Raw genomic sequence first — 7,681 nt, forward strand, 5'->3', positions numbered from 1 at the left:
TGGAACATTTATACCTATATATGTACACATGATGTATAAATAATATTGAGACGACATTCAGACGAGCAACCGATGCCCTAAGCCCACATCCCAACGAGGAAAAGGAAATAAAGCGAGCTAACCGTCCTAAGTCCTTTAAACATTTTTCGTATAACTATACATATGTAGGCATGCATTTGACAATATAAAAGCGTAAAAGAAGTTTTGTAAAACCTTTGAAAAATTTAATACGAAGAAACGATGACCTGATGTCAGTTTATAAAACGATTGAAAGTGTTTTGTTTGATAAGACAGTTTAAGTATAAGGAAAACCTTTGTTTGAAAACACCTTTGTAACATAGTTTGAAAGGAAAATTACAGTGCGTAAGACAGTTTGATAAAGAGTTTTAAACATGTAAAAACGTTTAAGAAAGTCATTTGAAGAAATCTATTTGGTAAAACAGTTAACGTATAGTAAATGCGTTTGCATGCTAGTTATTAATCACATGTGATTGATATAATAACTAAACGTGATTCAACTTGTATCCCTCCCATAAAGCATTTATAAACATTTAAAAACATTTAAAAGGTTAATTAAGGGGTAAGAACTCACTTGATAGATTGAAGAAGGTGAGAGGAAAGTCGAGCAGAACTTCGACTGAAAAAAAGTCGATTTCTCGGAAATCTCGGGACTTCGGGACTTGCGTCGTGTGTTGGAGGTGTTGTCGGGGCTTCGGGGTAGTTTAGAGGGGGTTAATAGGGTGTAGAAGTAGGAGAAATGATAGAAATGAACAACCAAAGCCGACTGCCCTTGATTCCTATTTATAGGGTGAATTTTGAGTCTCACGTCGTGAGTTTCTCATAATTCACGTTGTGAGTCAGCTCCGATTCGCTCATGGCATGCGTCACACGTCAAGTGGCTCTGGAAGGGTTATTCAAGAGGCTCACGTCGTGAGTTTTACAAAACTCACGTCATGAGTTCTGACACAGAGTTGGGATTCGTGCCCCGAACTTTAGAAATTCATAACTTTCGCATCCGAGCTCTGTTTTCGACGTTCTTTATGTGCACGCATAGGTGAGATTATGCTCTACAACACTCTTTTAGACTCCGTAGGCTAATTTTGTGACAACCCGATATTTTGAGACAACAAAATGTAACACCAGTCAAATTTAGGCCAAAATATAACTTTCCTAAAATATTATTTGGGTTAAATAAAGTGGTAGGAATCGTATCAAGGTTTTCGTACATATAAAGAACAGTAAAATCCGAGTTATAACGAAGAAGTTACAAATTTTCTAAGTTTCGTAACAGCGGTAGACAGCTAAAAACTCGAAATAAAGATCGAGCGATTTTTAGCCGACACAACTTAAACGAGAGTAGAAAGTCTCGACAATAGTAGTTCGATGGTAAAAAGACAAACGAAAACAGACGTCGGATAAAGAAGTTATGGATTTTTAATGAAGTTATCGTGTCCCGGCCTATTAATTAAAATATAATTAAAAATAAAATCAAAATTAGCCGACAGAGTCTAAATGAAAGTTGTAGAGTATTTTCTTACCTTCACGTGGATATAAAGAACGTCAAAAACGGAGTCCGTATGCGAAAGTTACGGATTTTACAAGTTCGTGGCACACACACCAAAACGATTTACACCCAGCGTACCCTCGTACGCCCAGCGTACTCGGACGCTAGGCTCCGGATTGTCCACGTCGCATCGATGCTTCGCCCGAGGATGCGGTAAGCGCTGACGTCGCGTACGCCCAGCGTACTCCGAAATTACGCCCAGCGTAACGAGTACGCCTAGCATACTCCGAATTTACGCCTAGTGTAATCCCTCTTCCAGCACCCTATAAATAGAATGCGAGGGTGCCAGCCATCCTTGCTCATTTTCTTCACTTCTCTCACATTTGTACCTCGTTTTTCGTGTTGACAATATCCCGACTTCCAGGTTTCATATCTAAGCCCCGAAGAAGGTCCAAAGCCCGGAGATTCCCGAGAATCTCGTCACTTTCCGGTCGAGGTGCCGCCCGAGAAAAAGCATGTTTTCTTGAAATCACGCACTTTATTCGGTGAGTTCATACTCCTATAAACTACATTTTCAAATATGCTATCAATGTTTTTTATACACTTTTAGGGGGGGGGGGGGGAATACAAGTTAACACACGGTTATTATCGTGTGTAACCTAAAGTTTCACTATATACTCTTTTTATCAAGTAAATCATATGTGATTCATAACTACAACATGGAAACTTTCGTACGCAAAATATATCACGATAACATATTGTCTTTTTAAATTAAATATGTTGTTATACATATACGAATCAAACACTTTATTTATACTTTGAGGATATGTGTTCATTTATGTCCCTACAAAAGTTACACTTTACATAACGAGTGGGCATTTCACTAGGGTTTACTATACAAACGAAACAAACTTTTGGAAAAACTATAATAGTTTACAACAAACATTTTTACATGTTAAAAAATCTTTATCAAGCTGTCTTACATACTTTATGTTTCCTTTCAAACGCTGTTAGAATCATGTTTCTAACAAAGGTCTTCCTATACTTAAAATTGTTCTTATCAAACAAACTGCTTTCAAATCATTTTATAAACTGACATCAAGTCATCATTTCTTATTTAATAAAGTTTTCAAAGATTTTACAAAACTTCTTTTATATTTTTATATTGTCAAATGCATGCCTATATATGTATAGCTATATAAGTAATGTTTAAAGGACTTAGGACGGCTAGCTCGCTTTATTTCCTTCTCCTCGTTGGGATGTGGCTTTAGGGCATCGGTTATTCGTCCGAATGTCGTCTAAATATTAGTTATATCTATCATAAGTACATATATAGACATAAAAGTTTCCGTCAGTTGGTTCAGTACCTTTGAGTAGCAAAGGCATATTTCGGTTATACACATACAATACTAGAAACTATAATAGGTATAGTTAGGAGATACTACTTACCATCCCAAGTACAAGGGATCACACAAGAGTCAGTTTATTCATGAGTCTATACAAATACATTACATACTATATGAAGAAATATGATTACATACAATTTCAAGACATACAATTTCAAGAGATACGATTACATAAGATAGTGTACTAGATATTCATGAAATTTTACATATTATAAGTACCATATCAAAGAGATATTTTCATATACAAGAACAAATGGACATTTTCATATGTAAATCTGTTTTATACTAGGTTTTGTGAGACATTTCACGTACTTTCGAGTATGCATTATTAAGTCATGTATTATATACCATAATCCCTTGTAGGGGGAGCGTGATACTTGTGTATAGATCTATACGGGATTGACAATCCCACACCTATGTTGTTAGCTACAGTTAGGCCGACAGGCCTGGGGTGACAAACGTCATAACATTCCAACGCCTGAAGAACGTTGTTACAGGCAGTCTGGGTCATTAGCATGGTTATAAAACTCACATGGAGTATTAAAAACACGTTGATTTATGGGGTTATCAAATACCTAGCGATTATATACGTATACAAATCTACTATTTTAAACATGAAAAACATCATGGTAGTTCATTTTTGGGACTTTTAAACTACCACCCACTTATAAGCAAATATTGGATTTCTAAAAAGCAAACATTCAAAACAGTCGGGTCTTGGTAGAAGGCTACTTTTTATACTAGTAGAAAATATGGGATTTTCTAGAGCTTTCAAACATTTACAATTACTTACAAACATGTTCATTGGTACAAACTTTCCTTCAAACATTGTAGGTCTTTCCTTATAATTTTACAAATCAAAGTTACATAAATACTTATGAATTCACAAGCATTATTGTTGATACTCTCTTTCAAAATAACTTGTATTCCCAGGACACAGATAGACAGGTACGATTACCAGGTTATGTGAAGACGGAGCGGTCAAGACTCGTCTTTTATTTTGATTATTCATTTTGTAGAATTATACTATGAAAGAACTCAAAGCTTACCTACAATACCACAACGAGAACAATAGAACATAAACCTAAAATACTATAGGAGTATTTTGTGTATTACTATAAATTACTTATGTGTTAGATTCTTATACCCCAATTATCGCATAGATAACATAGCTGGACCCCATCCCCACGACGACCCGTACTTCCCGAACGAAGGCAATGCTGGAGGGTTTAGAGAAGAACCAGAGAATGATCATCCAATCCCTTTTGAATGATCACCATGCTAAAGACCTTTCGGATGATGATAAATCCGAACTCGAGGATGAGAACCTACCCCCGGTAACTCCCAATTCAAACCCTAACCCTCATCCAGCTCTTCATGGCTCGACTCTTCCTTGGGTAGAATGCCTGAAAAAAATGGAGCGAAGACAAAAATCAACATATGCCGTTTAAAGGAGACCGAACCTGCTACAACTTAAGGGGAGCTCAACAGGCAAAGTTTTACCAATCCTGATCCGTAGAGTTACTCGAAACGAAATTCAGGGCATGACGACTCTCCATTATACTGAAGAGGTTAAATGACAATACAAGAATGCACACCATCTACACCAATCATCTTGAAATCACTCGTGAGAGATATGAGAGAGACCATGATACCCTGCTGCAAGCATTAGCTAAAACACGAGCCGAAGTCATAGAGATACGAGTACGCCAGAGAGTGCACGAAAGACACCTTCTTGATAATGGAACATCAATTGGCTAAACTAAGAGTTCACCAGAAGGATGACCGCCGCCAGTAAGAAATGCTTTATTTCCCTTCCTTGCTTAAAGGAATCGTTTTCCTGTGTATGTCCTATGTAGCATTTTTCTATGTAACTATCTTGTACTGTAAGTACTGTTAGTTAGGCCTTTATGTAGGGTTTTGAGCATTCTAACACTCCTAAGTGTACATGCAACCCTAAATACCTTGGATCTATGTTTTCTCTATTATACATGCAAATAAGAACTATCTAAGGTATTATCCTAATCTAGCATACAAAACAATAAATATAACAAGATAGAATACATACCTCTTTGGTGTAGAATGTCATCATGAAGCTTGAGTGCCTAGTGCCCCAAGTGTGACACCTCAAACGGTTCACACAACACTAGATACACTTGGAATAACTTGAGAGAATTCTACACTTCATGAAAATCGGCTAGCCCTTTCTAGAATGATACTAGTCACCGATTTTGTCAAGAATAAGATCTTTATATAGTGTTACAATTAGGGTAAACCCTAATTGTCATGACTTTCCATTTCCTTGGATCCATGGGTTCAAATACACCATGGAGCATCCATGGACCATCCTATGGGTTTTAGCCCAACTTGATTATCCATGGAGCATTAGCCCACTATACAAGTATGGATGATTTACACAATCAACCCATATATTTAATTAGTCTTCTTTTGATCACTTAATTAATCCTAGATTAATTCTTGATCAATACTAATTAAATAATCTTATTATTCTTATTATTAATATACTAGAACTTATAATATATTAATAACCATAAGTGTCTTATTTCTCTAATTATATTCTATCCAAGTGCATGATGCCATGCAACCCAAATGGACCATGCCGGGTCGAGTCAAGTCTTACCAATTATAGTTATGGACTTAGACATTAATCCAACAGTCTCCCACTTGGATAAGTCTAAAACTATTATTGCGTATGACTTCAGGAACCAACTGGCAATCGTAGCTCTCAAAAGCTTATGTCGAACTCTGACCTTGTATATGAACTCTGACCTTTATCAGCGACTTGTCCATTAGATAAGGGATCATATATTCCTCCATTCTAGATATCATATGAACTGAGACATGGATTATAATCATTCTCTCGGTCCATCTGTTGTTACCCGATTTCCGATTTATGACGACTGACTAATTGAACAAATCAAATCAGTCCTGGCCCGGCCGAGCACTTCCATTTGTCATCATCAAATCATCGAGGGGCCCACAGATATCGCTTTTATCCCGAAGATAAAAGGAATGGATAAACTTCGACTCATATGGCTTGTTCTACTACTTGTTGAATCATACACAAAGGCACGATTTATAGCACCGAGTTACCAAATGCGTTATTGTGCAATCAATTTACAACCAACTCATAGTAACAACTCATATCTCTAGGTTTGAAGAATATAAGATATTATCGTCTCATGATCACTCGTGATAAAATCCATGAAGTGATTCCAATGAGCGCTGGTTGAATCCAATACTCAGAACTTATGAGCACTCATGAGTGTTGTAGCCCTTTGTCCAACGCATTATACCTCTACAATTCAACCCATGACAGTCTTAATTCATATCTAATTCCAACATATGACCGACTGTGGATGGTTTGAATAACTTAGTCATTCCGGAAGAATAACCTAGTTTATTCTGGAAGTCAAAACATGCAAAATGAAACACAATAATAATTGAATCCAATATGGTATCAAAACCTATGAACATAAATAAAACACCTTTTATTTATCACCATATGATTACACATTATTCATTGTATACTGTTTCAGCTATCAACTTTATTCTTGAATTTAAAACAATAGTTGTCCCATGCTCCAAGCATGACTATGTTTTCTAAACACTAGTCATGCCATACACCAAGTATGCATACTATGTTTGTCTATGATCTTCACTTTGTGAACTAGATCAATTGAACATAACTCCAATGATCCTCTTTTCACAGTCCCAAATCCTTACTGCAAATGCAAGAATTCGAAATTCATGCCATTTACTAAAATTTGTTAGATTCTAAACTTATATGCATTGATCTTCTTGTAATGATTATGTACAAAGTCAGAAAGACTTGACAACCATCATTACAGAGCATTCCAAAGGAGATCAGCTCCTTGGAATCATCCTTCTTGCATTAAGTTTCCTTAATCTTACACAGATTGAAAATTCTAACTTTGAAACATTTCCAGATTCCATTTTTGACTATCACTTCTGAACAAGAGTTGCCTCCTTACAGATTATGTCAATATGGTCCTTCTAAAATTATCACTATACTTCCAACTGTCCTTGAGTAACCAATCTTTGGTAAACCTTAGATTGTCCTCGACAATTGTTTAATCCTTTTAGTCATATCTAGTTCTAAACCTTTTCTCTTCTTAATGCCCCAGGAATTTGGAAAATTTTAGAATGGATGAATATAGCACATGTAATCAATCCTATATCCGAAGCATATGGGACACGATTCATGATGTCTCACATAAAGACTAAACCAGTCTTTTGCTATAACATTTCCATTTCTATTTGCCAAGTTCTCATAATTCAGATTATGAAAAGGGATGCCGTAATCAAAATCGAATTTGAGAACGCAAATAATGGACCCATATACAGAATTTCCTTATGTTGAGCCATTCCAACATGAAATTCATATATATATCCTTGACTAAATGATTATGCACCTCACGATCTAATCTTATAGATTTGAGATGAAGTATAATTTCCTCTCCCTTAATAATAGCAAAACCTTTTCCCAATTGAAACCTTTTGTTTTTCTATAATTAACATTGCTAACTTGCAATACTTATCATAATTATCATGCTCCCACTAACATGATGATTATTAGCATAACACTTATGCTCCCACTAGCTTTGACATGTACTCAGAAATCAGTTGACTTTCTTACCAAAGTTCAGATTTCTGATACTAGATTGTTTTGATAAAACTTTATCAAAATCATACACCTTCCCTTAGATAGCACACTTGTGTGTCTAAA

This window comes from Lactuca serriola, chromosome 8, assembly GCF_051521515.1.
Source record: "Lactuca serriola cultivar US96UC23 chromosome 8, Lser_US96UC23_V15, whole genome shotgun sequence".
Lineage (NCBI taxonomy): Eukaryota > Viridiplantae > Streptophyta > Magnoliopsida > Asterales > Asteraceae > Lactuca > Lactuca serriola.